This window comes from Pristiophorus japonicus, chromosome 1, assembly GCF_044704955.1.
Source record: "Pristiophorus japonicus isolate sPriJap1 chromosome 1, sPriJap1.hap1, whole genome shotgun sequence".
NCBI classification, from domain to species: Eukaryota; Metazoa; Chordata; class Chondrichthyes; family Pristiophoridae; genus Pristiophorus; species Pristiophorus japonicus.
In genome coordinates, this window is record NC_091977.1 from 468,335,330 (window position 1) to 468,352,338 (window position 17,009).

Consider the following 17,009-nt stretch of genomic DNA (forward strand, 5'->3'; position numbering starts at 1 on the left):
GTTTACAGACTGCCCTGAACAATCCACAGCAGACACCACCTTTTTCGAGCCCACAACACACACCCAAAGGATTAACGACACCACCCCGGACCAGAAAATCGAACCCATCACGCCCAACAGCCCAGCAAGGCCAGGCTCACCTAGCAGCCCTGCAGGTCCAACAACACGCCAGGCCAAGGAGGGCACAGCCAACACACCAGAACAGACATTTGTACCGAGGCGGTCCACCAGGGAAAGAAAGGCTCCCGACCGCCTCACCTTGTAAATAGTTTTCACTTTGACTTTGGGGTGGGGGGAGTGATGTTGTGTATCTGTAAAGCATGCACTCCCATGTTCCGCCACCAGGAAGCGCATCCCCTGAAGTCCCAAGGGATCCCAGCATCTCTTGGGAGCACTGTATATAAGCCGGCCTCTAAGGCCTGTTCCTCATTCTGGAGTGTCTTAATAAAGACTGAGGTCACTGTTACTTTAACCTCCCTGTGTGCAGTCTCATCTGTGTTAGGAACACAATAGTTTTGATCTCCGTATTTAAGGAAGGATATACTTGCATTGGAGGCTGTTCAGAGAAGGTTCACTAGGTTGATTCTGGAGATGAGGGGACTTATGAAGATAGGTTGAACCTATACTCATTGGAGTTCAGAAGAATAAGAGGTGATCTTATCGAACCATTTCAGATAATGAGGGGGCTCGACAAGGTGCATGCAGAGAGAATATTTCCACTCATAGGGGAAAGTAAAACTAGGGGGCATAGTTTCAGAATAAGGGACCACCTATTTAAAACTGAAATGAGGAGGAATTTCTTCTCAGTGGGTTGTAAATCTGTAGAATTCTCTGCCCCAGAGAGCTGTGGAGGCTGGGTCATTGAATATATTTAAGGCAGAAATAGACAGAGTTTTGAGCGATAAGGGAATCAAGGGTTATGGGGAGTGGGCAGACACATGGAGCTGAGTCCATGATCAGAACAGCCATGATCCTATTAAATGGTGGAGCAGGCTCGAGGGGCCAGGTGGCTTACTCCTGCTCCTATTTCTTATTTTCTGATGTTCTTATGTTCTCTACTTAAGCATTGTCTCCCTTACCCTACTCCCACTTCTGACCTCAGCTTTTTTAAATCCTATCTCATCTTTCCGATAATTAATCAGACTCTCAGCTGATATCGCTGAGCATAATTCTTAAATCCAATCAACAGACAGCTCTAAGATCCTCGTCAGTGGTGCCTAGAGAAAGAAAGAAAAGAAGACACTGATTTCATTAACGGTTAGGTCTCAAACTTGTTCTGTTAGTGAGTTTTTGCATTTCTATCGGGTTCAAAGGCAACCGAAAGCTGCCTATTAACTGATGCAGCCTCCCTCTCCTGTTATTCCTTCATAGAGCCAAACATTGCTCCTATCACCGTGAACAACAAACCTATTTGTAGTACAGTTACTGCTGTTTAGCATGACAAACTGTGCAGATGTACTTTGAGTTATATAGATAAAACTTAGTGTAGTCATAGAGCGAAGCCATACAAAAGCAAATTGTTAGCTAAGATGTCATTGGCGGGATAAACTATGTCTCCACTAAACTCCACTCTCCTTGAACACAAATAAACATATAGGGGCTGATAATGCTGTCTGACACAGGGACTGCTTTGGCATTTTGCACGGCGAGAACACATATTTCTGGCCTCGCATTGCAAAGCAAGATCAGCTCATTTAAATAATATTCTCAGCACACAGTGCATGACATGCTGGAAGAGGACAGGAGTGAAGGTGTGAAAAGAATCAGACCATTTTAAGAGCAGACCCAACATTGGAGAAAGGGGCCTGAGTGTCTAGAGTGCTGTTCAGGTGCTCCAACTGCCTATTATGGGGCTTATTCCTAATTTACATTATTTTCAGAGCTTTAATGAATCAAGTGCACAGTGTATCTGCAGACTGTCAGTATCAGGAACACCTCCACATTGCATTATGACATGCACATCAGGCATTGAGCAGCTCTCAATGCCCCATAGTGCAGGGTATCAATGCTCGATTCAGGTACCACAGAAATAATGCAATAATGAAATAAAATGTAAGTGGCTCTACATTGGTCTTGCTGCTCACAAGCTTTGAAGTTCACAATTCAACACAAATGCAGGTAAATATTACACAGCTGTACATAAATATGGTAGTTTAGCTCTGTGATGGTCTGATAATGTTAGCCATTTTGTACTTTTGTAATAATAGTAGTGATGAGCACCAAAATGTATCCAAATGCAGTGATCTGATTTGGACCAATTTGGGTTAATCTTTTGAATGCAGTTAAATTTAGCTTAATATGAGGAACTACAAGGTGGTGAAGTGCTTTGTTTTTCAATTCATCAAAAAGCTGAAAAGTAATTTGTGGCCGATTGTTGACTGCTAAAAATGTCTTTTTGCTTTATTTACAGCAAAACAACGGATACCAGGAAAGGGAAATCCGCCTGATTGCTATCTTTATTACAGCTGTATAGGGTCGATGTGAACCGTGTTATGGCAGAATTGTCAGGTAGAGAACCAAAGAAGTTTGGCTCCCTATTTCCGTCCTGCTTGTGCTGATATTTCTCTCCTAGTCCATATGCAGGTTAAAATACGCCATGCATTTCTTTGTATAAGCCTCCCTGATCATGCACGGACGTGTTCTCTCGGCTCCCATTGCGGCATGCTCCCTGGTGTTAATCATATCTTGGATGAACTACATTTGAAACTTAATTAAATCTCAAAATATACTCAGATACTTGGATACTGTAACAATATTAATTCGGCAACAATGTGAGGCTCTTCTGTTTAACTTGACTTTCTTGGGTTACTAAACAATAATTTGTCATCACTGCAGTACACGTGTTTTTTTTTAAACCAATGTTTGATTTCACATAATTAATGTGATACTATCAGTGCTATCTTCTTTCATGTGCTGGCAAAAATAGGCCGAGGAAAACTAGTTACGATGTGTAGGCCAGACAAAGCTTGGCTCTGTGTTCAAGTTGTCATCAGACTAGGGTGAGTGGGTAGGGGGATAAGGGAGAATGTGTGAAAGGATGTAATTGTACAATTTTCTGCTAGCAATTAATGTATGGTACAAAATTCAGCTAAAGTGTTAATGAATCCATAACCTTCCCCACAATCCCCACACACATAAAAGTCACCAAGCCCAGCTCTAAAAACAGAAAATCTGACAGGCTGCCAGAAACAGCCAGGAAAGCTGAACGATGGGTTATCATTGGTGGGGAAAGCATTTTAAACACATTTAGAAGGAGCAGAAAACTTTGGAACCTAGAAGAAGTGTAGGAACAGCCTATGGAAAAATGCAGAGGAAAATTTCATACATCATTTACATAAAAAAATTTAGGGAGCAAATTGAAGCAATGGAAGAAGAAAATGGTGAATAGCTAGGTCCCAAACATACTGTTAGCCAAGAGTAAGGTTAGGAATGTTGGCAGTGTCCTGGAGTTGTGAAGCTGTCTGAATAGTACTGCTGTAAGTGCAGGTATGACTAGAATATAAACCTCCATCTAATGGTAGAAGTTTGTAGCTGTGGGACTGACAGTGTGTCACAGTGGAGATGCCCAAATAAGGGGTGCGCAGCATGCATAGCAAATTTCATCTATTATAGATTGCGCCAATAATGTGGTCCTGATGTCTCTGCATCGAGTCCTGCTCCTTTGGTACCATCTGCATTTTTTCCACAAGGTGGCACCCACTGCCAGGACTCTGCTCCCAAAAGAGCCAGATTAAGAACCCCCGCTCAACCCACTCCCCAATATCCATTTGATTTACACAGGAGACCGGCATCCTCACTTTAGCTCAGGGTAGAAAGAAAGTATTTCATTGCTTTGAGTCATTTAACTTAAAATGTTTATCTTATTTCAGTGCTGGTATCAGAATTATTAAACATTATATAGTTATTTATTACATTACATAATTCTTAGTGAGTTTTAAAGAAAAAAAAGAAAAACTTCCATTTATATAGCGCCTTTCATGACCTCAGGATGTGCCAAACCACTTGACAGCTAACTAAGTACTTTTTGAAGTGTAGTCACTATTGTAATGTAGCCAATTGCACACAGCAAGCTCCCACAAACAGCAATGTGATAATGACCAGATAATGGGCCTGAAATCAGGGCCCCTCCAGGTGTGTACGAGGTGTGCATGCACCCATAGGGGCCATGCAAGTTCCAGGTTTAGGTATGCACTGAGCATGCGCCTAACCCTGAAACTTGCGATGCATCCCCGGGAGAAGGACCTCTGCGGGCGGAGAATTGCCCAACACCTGCCCAGAAAATGTCCTTCAAATTCTTATGCCTGGTAAAATCAGGTGTAAGGCCTGCTTTTACCAGTGCAAGAGTTTTAAAAAATAGAAAAATAAACAATTATTATTATGTCTGTGATGTACTCCACGAGGCAATGTGTTGTACTCAAACTGTAGTGACCTTGATCCTTTATTCCAAATTCCAGAGTGAGGCACAAGCATGGTGTGCAGCCTTTGAAACTGGGCCCTGCCACTCAGACAGGAAACCCCCGGTCTCCACCAGTTGCACCCTCTAGTGGTGCCAGCATGTATATACTCAGTGTAAACCTTATTGACAGTACATCAGGTAAACTAGTCTCCGTCTTATGCAATCACACGGTGACTACACAGAGAGTACATCCATAGTCTGCATATACAACATCACTCTCCCCCAAGTCCTTTGTGCCAATTACCTTTGCACTATGTGCTCTGGCTTAGATCTCCCCAGACTTAAGTGCCAATAGCCCTTGCACCTTGGCTGTGCTTTGGCTTGGCTCTCTCCCTGTTAACCCCCAAGTCCTGTTGCCACAACATTGGGTAGTGGTTACCAGATTGAATGGTTTGATGATGCCGTGGAGATTCCAGTGGGTTCTGGGTGTGATCCATGTGTGTGTCCATGGCTACATACATCTATTCCCCCCCCCCCACCACAGCAAGATCATGCAGCTGGCCTGTTACATTAACATACAGGATCAGACACAGTGCAAGTACAAAGAAAGGAAGAAAAAACTTTTTTTTTTACAGTTCCTTCCGTGACACCTTGGTTCAGTGACTTACATTCGTTACGTGTTACGGTCGTGCGCCAGGATGAGGTAGATTGCATCATGGTTCAGTCATGGTCAGTACTGAGGTAGCAGTACAGGTATGCGAGTACGGTAGTTCCAGAGCAACCGGACGAGGTCCTAGTCGTCTGATGGCGGCGCTGCGCCCCCTGCTAGCAGGGTGGACTTGGTTCGCTCACCTTGCCAGGACTCAGGGCCTTTGCCATTGTCTATTGGTGGGCAAAGCCACAGATGTGTGTGGCCTCCCTGTCCTCCTTTGAGGGCTGCAGAGTCTTCTGCCTGCTCTCTAACAGTGTTGGGAACCTGGCTGTTCCAGGTCCCGTTTGGGGAACTCGTTGGTTCTGACCTTTCGCTCCCGGACATGGCCAAGGTAGCGACTGGGTCTGGGGGCTGCTCCGTCTCCACCCGGGTGGTGGGCAACGGTGGCTGACTGCATGTATTGGCGCCATTTTTGTTTCCAGGTCCATGGCGAATAGTGCCATCGGGTGCCTACAGCATGGGATAGACCTGGGCAGGGTATCAGGATCAGTGCCTTCACCCTCCTGAGGTTGCTCGCTTGCTACTTTTTGGGACACTCTATTCCCGACATCTCGCAACAATATTTTGTTCTTTACATTAGGAATAGTACCGACAATTCGCAACAATATTTTGTTCTTTACATTAGGAATAGTACCAACAATTTGCAACAACATTTTGTTCACAATCTTAATCGGTTCGTTACATTGATTTCCATGCATACAATGTCTCTTTAAGTTCAGTTGGTTACAGGTCTCCTTCAAGAGAACCCTGCTGGCTTTACCCCAATCAAATCCTTTGTTAGACACCATGTGTTAGTCCCTCAGCGTTGCACCTCATGATATTCCCGTGGCCATCTTTTTTTCCAGCCACACTGCCCCTCACTGCAATAGGGACACCATCTTGTCTCTGTCCTCGAGGTCGACTGCCTTGATCCTTCTCTCCTGCAATTCTGCCACAAAAGCTGGAAGAGTACCCGTAAATTCGATCTTCCTTCCCAGGAGTCCTGCCAGTGGAGCCGGGAAGGTACTTTAAGGTCATTCCGGTTGGATCATTGCTACGCAGTCGTGATGGACGATCTGTGCCTCAGGTCCTGTGCTGGTCTGTTCTCTGATGCCTGGCCCAAGCAAAGGTGAGGTTTTGCTGTGCCTCTGAGCACAGGGGACCTCGATTGCTGGAGTGAAGAGATCTTCCCATTTCCACTGGATCTTCCCCATCCACCTTCTTCCGAGTAGTGTTAGACCATCACCTGCAACAATCCACAGAGGTAACTTGTGCACCATGCCATTATGGATTACACTTACATCCGCACGACCAAGATCTGGGATCAGCTCCTTGGTTTAGGTGCACAACTTTTCCTGTACTGGAACCAGCTCAGGTCATTTTTCATTCCATAGCCTCTCAAAGGCATCCTGGCTCATCACTGACTGGCTCACTCCTGTGTTCACTTCCATGAAGACTGGAACGCCATTTATCTCAACTTCCATCTTCACTGGAGGACAATCGGTGGTGCAGGTATACACTCCATACACTTCTTCTTGGGGCTGAGCTGCCTCTGTCCAAATCATCATACGCCCCACTGGATTCAAAGTCATCTACCGACTCCTCTGCTAGATGGTGAATCGTATTTCTTTTACACATATGCTGGAGGTGGCCCTTTGTGCTATAGGCTTTGCATACATACTCAGCAAACCGACACTGGTGACCCCTATGGTTTCCTCCACAACGCCAGCATGGTGCTACTCGATTAGCACCCCTCGACGGACTCTGAGTTCTGGAACCCTGAGCTCTCTACCCTGGGCAGAGCCACGTTCTACAGTCTTGCCTGTGAAAGGCACCATTCTGTGTACAGTACTTGGTGGGTTTGAGTCCACAGGCTGAATGATTTGCTTGGTGCTGCAGGTCGAGGTCATGAATGCCTGACTGATGCTGATGGCCTTCTGCAGGTTGACTGTGGTGTCGGCAGGTAATAGCTTGTGAAGGAAGCCCTCGTGGCCAATTCCTATAACGAAGATGTCTCGCAATGCTTCGTTGAGGTGCGTGCCAAAATCACACGGTGCCGCAAGTCTCCTGAGGTCGACAGCATATTTTGCAATCTCCTGGCCCTCAGGTCGACGGTGGGTGTAGAATCTGTGCCTGGCCGTAAGGATGTTCTCTTTTGGTTTTAGATGGTCGCAAATTAGTTCAGCCAACTCATCGTAAGTCTTATCCTTGGCCTTCGTGGTTGCCAGCAAGTCCCTGATGAGGCGGTAGACCTTGGGCCCACAACTGGTCAGCAGTATAGCCTTGCGCTTCTGCGCCAATGCGTCCGTCTCCCCTACCAGGTTGTTTGCCACGAAATATTGCTCGAGCCTTTCCATAAAGGCATCCCAATCATCACCCTCTGCAAAGTCTTTTAGTGTGCCAAAGGTAGCCATGATCACGTGAAAGTCCTTATTCTCGTCGCCAGTTATTATGTCTGTGTTGTACTTATGAATGGCTCCATGAGGCAATGTGTTGTACTCAAACTATAGTGACCTTGGTCCTTTATTCCAAACTCCAGAGTGAGGCACAAGCATGGTGCGCAGCCTTTTATACTGGGCCCTGCCACCAGGGCAGGAAACCCCCGGTCTCCACCAGTTGCACCCTCTAGTGGTGCCAGCATGTATATACACAGTGTAAACCTTATTGATAGTACATCAGGTAAACAGGTCTCCATCTTATGCAACCATACAGTGACAACACAGAAAGTACATCCATAGTCTGCATATACAACAATTATCATTAATTTTTATATTAAAAACCGTGTCATAGAAACATAGAAACATAGAAAATAGGTGCCGGAGCAGGCCATTCAGCCCTTCTAGCCTGCACCGCCATTCAATGAGTTCATGGCTGAACATGAAACTTCAGTACCCCCTTCCTGCTTTCTCGCCATACCCCTTGATCCCCCGAGTAGTAAGGACTTCATCTAACTCCCTTTTGAATATATTTAGTGAATTGGCCTCAACTACTTTCTGTGGTAGAGAATTCCACAGGTTCACCACTCTCTGGGTGAAGAAGTTTCTCCTTATCTCGGTCCTAAATGGCTTACCCCTTATCCTTAGACTGTGACCCCTGGTTCTGGACTTCCCCAACATTGGGAACATTCTTCCTGCATCCAACCTGTCCAAACCCATCATTAAGATAAGTTTATTTTAACCCTGTTAAAGCATATAAAAAAATCAAAACATTAATTTTTGTATAAAATATTTAATTAAATTCAATTTCAATTAATTTTAAATATGTGATGTGTTTTTTAAAATTATTTAATGAGTTTCTGTGTTTTTGGGGTATCCCCATTCATAGTTATGGCAGCTCCTTACAAACGGAACTCACCATAACTATCAATTGGGAATACTCCATTTTGACAGGTTGGTACGGCCCACGTGATCCCAGTGATGCACCCATGGTGATGGGATACATGGGCTGCTGCGCAGGCATGTGCAGAATTTTTTGTACCTCTGGGACCACCAGGTACTTTCATAAACACTTCTGTGGTCGGAGACCTCTGCCAACGGGAGGCCTCTGACCACAAGTTCTGGGCCAGTATGTTCTTGTTATGTTGTTTGAGGGATAAATATTGACCAGGACTCCAGGGATAACTCCCTTGCTCTTCTTTGAAATAGTGCCATGGGATCTTTTATGTCCACCTGAGAGAGCAGACAGGGCCTCAGTTTAACGTCTTCTCCGAAAAACGGCCCCTCTGACAGGGCAGCACTACCTCAGCACTCTATTGGAGTGTCAGCCTAGATTTTTGTGCTCAAGTATCTGGAGTGGGATTGCAACCCACAATCTTCTGACTCAGAGGTGAGAGTGCTACCCACTGAGTCTGATCCATACACTTCAGCATCTTTCCAATTAATGTATATGTCCATTCCTCATTTTCCCCCCTAAAATGTATTTCATCATACTTATTCACATTATATTGCATCTGCCATTATTCAGTTAATAATGAAATGGTGATCTCTACTGGGGACCCCATATTTTGCTAGACACAAGCCTCGGAGGCCCATGTTGTTAATACACCTCTGCTCCCATGTGATCTTCTGGTCTTCTTCAGCAGTTTTCACAAAGCCTCTGTCCTTCACAAACATGGTCCTCTGTATTGGAACTGGCGTGGTTGGAGGACACGACTCCCAGGTTGGGGGTGAGGAAACTCCCAGCATGGGAATACACTGCCAAGCTGGTACACCATATGACGCCAAGTCCCGGTGAATCTATGCTCTTTGCTCCCTATGACTTTACAGTTCTTTCTATAATGGGGCACTCAAAACTGCACACATTACTCTAGTTGTGATCTAACCAGTATTTTGTACAAATTCATCATTACTTCTTTAATCATATTCATAATAACATAATTCAGCCCCTGGGACTCACTATTCATCCTCACCCTTCAACATCTTTTCAATGAGTGTATTCACCATTCCTTGGTTTTTCCTCTAAAATGTATTGCATCACACTTAACCATATTATATTGCATCTGCCATCGGTCTGCCCATTCCATGAACCTATTGATGTTTCTGTATTAACATATCCAATTAAAATATTTTGGGGGCCTTAATGAAGCTCATGCATAACATTTGCACTGACCCCCAGAAGATTATAAAGATGTATGCATGCCAAGCACTGACTAGGCCTCACGCCTCAACACTAAGGTTGCCAACTCCAGTTGAATGTATTCCTGAAGGTTTCATCACATGACCTCCTGCCTCCAACTGACCTACCCCTGCGCTCCTGCCATTGGTCGCCCAATACATGACCATCCTCTCGCTGCACCGCCTTCCCATGCTAATTGGAAAGTGAAAATATTCTTCATTACTCAATTGGATGATTCTTGACTGTCAGCGAAATAGCTTTTTTCTCCCAAGTCCAATATTTTTATAACTAAAAAAATGTAAGGGTTCAAAGAAAATGCAAAAAGACATAAGAACATAAGAACATACGAACATACGAACATAAGAAATAAGAGCAGGAGTAGGCCATTCAACAAGATCATGGCTGATCTTCTACCTCAACTCCATCTTGCCACACTATCCTCATATTCCTTAATTCCCTTAGTTCCCCAAAATTTATTGACATCTGACACACAATTTGTTTAATGCCCCTATGATTTTTCATCAGATATACAGGGCATAACTTCAACTATGTTTGTAGGTGATACGAAACTCGGATATTTAGTAAATAATGAGAAGGTTAGTAACAAATTTCAGAAGGATATAGACAGACTGGTAAAATAGGCAGACACGTGGCAGATTAAATTTACCGCAGAGAAGTGTGATACTACATTTTGGTAGGAAGAATGAGGAAAGGCAAAGGCAAGGAAGTTATGCTAAACCTTTATAAAACACTGGTTAGGCATCAGCTGGAGAAGTGTGTTCAATTCTGGGCACCGCACTTTAGGAATGATGTCGAAGAATTGGAGAGGATGCAGAAGAGATTTTCTGGAATGGTACCAGGGATGAGGGACTTCAGTTATGTGGAGAGAGTGGAGAAGCTGGGGTTGTTCTCCTTAGAGCAGAGAAGGTTAAGAGGAGATTTGATTGAGGTGTTCAAAATCATGAATGGTATTGATAGAGTAAATAAGGAGAACCTGTTCCCAGTGGCAGAAGGCTCAGTAACCAGAGGACACAGATTTAAGGTGATTGGCAAAAGAACCAGAGATGACATGAGGAAATATAGTTTCACACCGTGAGTTGTTGTGATCTGGAATGCACTGCTTGAAAGGGTAGTGGAAGCAGATTCAATAGTAACATTCAAAAGAGAGTTGGAGAAATATTTGAAGGGGAGAATTTACAGGATTATGGGCAAAGAGCAGGGAAGTGGGATTAGTTTGATAGCTCTAGCAAAGAGCTGGCACCGGCATAATGGGCCAAATGGCCTTCTACTGTGCTGTATCATCCTATGATTCTAGCCTTTTAGGTCAAGGACCTGAGTTCAAAGCCATCCCATACTGACGAGATGATAGTAGCCTATGTTTGTAGGTTGTAAGGATCTTAGAAGCTTGTAAGGATCTTTGACCTCACAAGAGCCTTCAACACTGTCAACCGTAAGGGATTATGGAGTGTCCTCCTCAAATTTGGCTGCCCTCAAAAGTTTGTCACCATCCTCCGCCTGCTTCACGATAACATGCAAGCCATGACCCTGACCAACAGATCCACCACAGACCCAATTCACGCACAGACCAGGATCAAGCAAGGCTGTGTCATTGCACCAACGCTCTTCTCGATCTTCCTTGCTGCAATGCTCCATCTCACCCTCAGTAAGCTCCCTGCTGGAGTGGAGCTAATCTACAGAACAAACAGGAAATTGTTCAACCTCTATCGCCTCCAGATCCAAGGTCCACCCATCCTCTGTCATTGAATTACAGTATGCAGATGACGCTTGCGTCTGCGTACACTCGGAGGTCGAACTTCAAACCAGTGTCAACACCTTCACCGAAGTGTACAATAGCATGGGCCTTACACTAAACATCCATAAGACAAAGGCCCTCTACCAACCTGCCCCCGCCCCCCATTCATCAAAATCCACGACGATGCCTTGGACAACATGGACTATTTTCCATACCTCGGGAGCCTACTGTCAACAAGGGCAGACGTCGATGACGAAGTCCAACACCTCCTTCAGTGTGCCAGTGCAGTCTTCAGTCGCCTGAGGAAGAGAGTGTTTAAAGACCAGGACCTCAAACCTGGCACCAAGCTCAAGGTACACACCCTCCTATATGCTTCAGAGACATGGACCATGTACAACAGGCACCTCAAAGCACTGGAGAAGTACCACCAACGCTAACACCGCAAGATCCTGCAAATCCATTAGCAGGATAGGCACACCATCATCTGTGTTCTCACTCAGGCCAACATCCCCAGCATTGAAGCATTGACCATGTTTGACCAGCTCTGATGGATAGGCCACATTGTCCGCATGCCCGATTTAAGACTCCCAAAACAAGCGATCTACTTGGAGCTCCGACACGGAAAGCAAGCTGCAAGTGGGCAGAGGAAACGCTTCAAGCACACCCCAAAAGCCTCCTTGAAAAAGTGCAAATCCCCACTGACATCTGGGAATCCCTGGCCCACGACTGCCCAAAATGGAGGAGAAGTGATCAGGAAGGCCAATGGAATCTTGACCTTTATTGCAAAGGGGGTGGAGTATAAAAGCAGGGAAGTGTTGCTACAGCTATACAAGGTATTGGTGAGGCCACACCTGGAATACTGTGTGCAGTTTTGGTTTCCATATTTACGAAAGGATACACTCGCTTTGGAGGCAGTTCAGAGAAGGTTCACTTAGGTTGATTCCGGAGATAAGGGGATTGACTTATGAGGAAAGGTTGAGTAGGTTGGGCCTCTACTCATTGGAATTTAGAAAAATGAGAGGAGATCTTATCGACATGTATAAGATTAAGAGGGGACTTGACAAGGTGGATGCAGAGCGGATGTTTCCACTGATGGGGGAGATTAGAACTTGAGGGCATGATCTTAGAATAAGGGGCCACCCATTTAAAACAGAGATGAGGAAACATTTCTTCTCTCAGGGGGTTGTGGATCTGTGGAATTCGTTACCTCAGAGAGCTGTGGAAGCTGGGACATTGAATAAATTTAAGACAGAAATAGACAGTTTCTTAAACAATAAAGGGATAAGGAGTTATGGGGAATGGGCAGGGAAGTGGAGCTGAATCCATGATCAGATCAGCCATGATCTTATTGAATGGTGGAGCAGGCTCAAGGGACCATATGTCCTACTCCTGTTCCTATTTCTTATGTTCTTATGTTCTTACAGTTCGCATGTCAGACACGAGACGCCCAAAGCAAGCGCTCTACTCGGAACTCCTTCATGGTAAACGAGCCAAAGGTGGGCAGTGGAAACATTACAAGGACACCCTCAAAACTTCCCTGATAAAGTGCAACATCCCCACTGACACCTGGGAGATCCTAGCCAAAGACCGCCCTAAGTGGAGGAAGTGCATCCAGGAGGGCGCTGAGCAGTTCGAGTCTCATCGCCAAGAGCGTGCAGAAATCAACCGCAGGCAGCGGAAAGAGCGTGTGGCAAACCAGTCCCACCCACCCCTTCCCTCAACGACTATCTGCCCTACCTGTGACAGAGACTGTGGTTCTCATATTGGACTGTACAGCCACCTAAGAACTCATGCTAAGAGTGGAAGCAAGTCTTCCTCGATTCCAAGGGACTGCCTAGGATGAAGGTTTTAAAGGAAGTAGGTGAGAACATTGTAGATGTCCTAACTATATAGTTCCAAAGTTCTCTCAATTCCATCCCTTTAGATTGGAAAATTGCATATGTCACTCTGCTATTAAGAATGGCAAGAGAGGGAAACCAGAAAATTTTAGACCAGTTCGCCTAACATGTGTTGTCGGAAAATTACTAGTCTATAATTAAGGAAAGGGTGACTTAACATATTGAAAATGTTCAGCTGATCAGATAGAGTCAGCATGGATTTGTAAAAGTTAGGTCATGCCTGATGAACCTGATTACATTTTTTGAAGAGATGACCAAAGTAGTGGACAGGGGAATGTCTATGGATGTTATTTATATGGACTTCCAGAAGGCATTTGATAAAGTCCCACATGGGAGACTGTTAACGAAAGTTGAAATCCATGGAATTGAAGACAAATTATTGACGGTTAGGAAATTAGCTGAGCGGCAGGAGACAGAGAGTAGGGATAATAGGCAGGTACTCTAATTGGCAGGAAGTGACTAGTGGTGTTCTGCAAGGATCTGTGTTGGGGCCTCAACTATTTACCATATTTATTAATGACATAGATGATGGCCACATATCCAAATTTGTCAGTGATAGTGAAGTGTAGATGGAAGCATAAAATTATAAAGAGAGATTGATAGATTGAGTGAATGGGCAAAACTGTAGCAAATAGAGTTAATTATAGGCAAGAGTGAGGTCATCCACTTTGGACCTAAAAAGGATAGAACAGGGTACTTTCTAAATGGTAAAAAGCTAAAAACAGTGGAGGTCCAAAGAGTCTTGCGGATGCAGGTATATAGATCATTAAAATGTCATGAACAAGTGCAGAACATAATCAAACAGACTAATGGAATGCTGGCCTTTAATTCTAGAGGACTAGAATACTAGTGGGTCGACGTTATGCTGCAGCTGTACAAAACCCCGGTTAGACTACACCTGAAGTACTGTGAGCAGTTCTGGGCACCACACCTTTGGCCTTGGAGGGATTGCAGCGCAGGTTTACCAGAATGATACCTGGACTCTAAGGGTTAAATTACGAGGCAAGATTACACAAACTAGGATTGTATTCCCTAGAATTTAGAAGTTTTCAAGATATTAAGGGGAACAGATAGAGTAGACAGAGAGAAATGATTTCTGCTGGTTGGTGAATCTAAGACTAGGGTGCATAGTCTAAAAATGAAACCCAGACCTTTTAGGAGTGAAATTAGGAAACACTTCTACACACAAAGGGTGGTAGAAGTTTGGAACTCTCTTACACAAATGGCAATTGATGCTAGATCAATTGTTAATTTTAAATCTGAGATTGATAGATCAAAATTTTGGACTTTGCTTATTACTGAAAATGTTAACTCAGCAACACCTTCACAATGCTAAAATAATGCACAAGACAACGGAAGGACCACAGGGTAGATTTTCCTCTTTGGGCAGCTGACAGGAACAGTATACCTGCGGTGTTCCTGTCAGGTGCCCTATTTGCAGTCAAAACTGTTAAACAAGAAACAGATTTGCAAAGTAATAGGCTGGCTGGTTGAATTTTTCTTGATGGATGTATGACTGAAAGTCACCTGTAGCCTAGAAATTATGATGCATTGCTAGATGAAAAGAAAAGAACAAAGAGCCAGACTGGAATCTAACCAAATTGTAATAAAAGCTTCCAAGTTTAGTTTTGGATGAAAGGAACTGCATATAGTGGAAAGCCAAAACTGGTCCAAGATTGCACCCTCAAATTGACTTTGCATAACACAGCTAGATTCACATGAAGCTTTTCTTCCTGATAAAATATGTTTCTCAATAACGTATCAGGAACATGAAATATATGATAAGGGTATGACAGAATAATAGATTCAGAGTGTAATGGAAAAAGACAAGTTGTATTATGGAAAATAAACTGCTAAAAGCTGTGTTGATGTTAACCAGATATAAAAATACCAGGATTGACTCATTTTCAATCATCCTTATTTCTTCTGTTTGAAATAAAAAAAACATAATGTGGAAAAAAACTCAGCTGTCAATAGAGTGGAAAGTATGGATGCAACCACAGTTCACATAAAGAATAGGAGACTTTCACTCTGCTACACGAGGATAATCCCAACCAGTTCTTTGTGACCTTCATTGGATCAGCCCCTTAACACAATCTACTTATTCTCCAAACTTACTCCAATAAACTTCTCTCTTTAAAAAAAATTAACCCCATTCTGGTACTTTTTTTTAAAGTCCCTATTGCTCTCACTTTAAAAATTGTACCTATGGAGCTATTTTGTTTAAATGATACTTTTTTGAAGAAGTCACCAAGATGGTAGATGAGGGAAGCACAGTAGAAATTGTCTGTTTTGATAAGGTACCCCGCAAGAGTCTTTTCTACAAAATCGAAACCTCTGGTATTAGTGGTAATGTATTGTGCTGAATTGAGAACTATCTGGTAGGCAGAAAGCAGTTATAGATGGATTGGGATAGAAGAACATAAGAATATAAGAAATAGGAATAGGAGTAGGCCATACAGCCCCTCAAGCCTGCTCTGCCATTCAATAAGATCATGGCTGATCTGATCATGGAATAAGCTCCACTTCCCCGCCCACTCCCCATAACCTCTTATCCCCTTATCGTTTAAGAAACTGTCTATTTCTGTCTTAAATTTATTCAATGTCCCAACTTCCACAGCTCTATGAGGCAGCAAATTCCACAGATTTACAGCCTTCGGAGAGAAGAAATTTCTCCTCATCTCTGTTTTAAATGGGCAGCCCCTTATTCTAAGATCATGCCCTCTAGTTCTAATCTCCCCCATCAGTGGAAACATCCTCTCTGCATCCACCTTGTCAAGCCCCCTCATAATCTTATACATTTCGATAAGATCACCTCTCATTCTTCTGAATTCCAATGAGTAGAGGCCCAACCTACTCAACCTTTCCTCATAAGTCAACCCCCTCATCCCTGGAATCAACCTAATGAACCTTCTCTGAACTGCCTCCAAAGCGAGTATATCCTTTCGTAAATATGGAAACCAAAACTGCACGCAGTATTCCAGGTGTGGTCTCATCAATACCTTATATAGCTGTAGCAAGACTTCCCTGCTTTTATACTCCATCCCCTTTGCAATAAAGGCCAAGATACCATTGACCTTCCTGATCACTTGCTGTACCTGCAAAATTGTTTCATGTACAAGTACCCCCAGGTCCCGCTGTACTGCGGCACTTTGCAATCTTTCTCCATTTAAATAAGAACTTGCACTTTGATTTTTTTTCTGCCAAAGTGCATGACCTCACACTTTCCGACCTTATACTCCATCTGCCAAATTTTTGCCCACTCACTTAGCCTGTCTATGCCCTTTTGCAGATTTTTGTGTCCTCCTCACACGTTGCTTTTCCTCCCATCTTTGTATCGTTGGCTACATTACACTCAGTCCCTTCTTCCAAGTCATTAATATAGATTGTAAATAGTTGGGGTCCCAGCACTGATCCCTGCGGCACCTCACTAGTTACTGGTTGTCAACCAGAGAATTTATCCCGACTCTCTGTTCTCTGTTAGTTAGCCAATCCTCTATCCATGGTAATATATTACCCCCAACCCTGTGAACTTTTATCTTGTGCAGTAACCTTTTATGTGGCACCTTGTCAAATGCCTTCTGGAAGTCCAAATACACCACATCCACTGGTTCTCCTTCATCCACCCTGTTCATTACATCCTCAAAGAATTCTAGC

General features: G+C 43.9%; 1 long non-coding RNA gene across 1 annotated transcript in view; it reads left to right on the top strand.

Annotated features, from left to right (window-relative positions):
* LOC139276273 (uncharacterized) overlaps window positions 1–17,009 on the top strand; it is a 93,729-nt gene that overhangs the window by 67,333 nt on the left and 9,387 nt on the right. Inside the window, exon 2 of the long non-coding RNA XR_011595893.1 lies at window positions 2,411–2,508. This is a non-coding gene — a long non-coding RNA (uncharacterized lncRNA). The remainder of the gene's footprint in view (window positions 1–2,410; window positions 2,509–17,009) is intronic.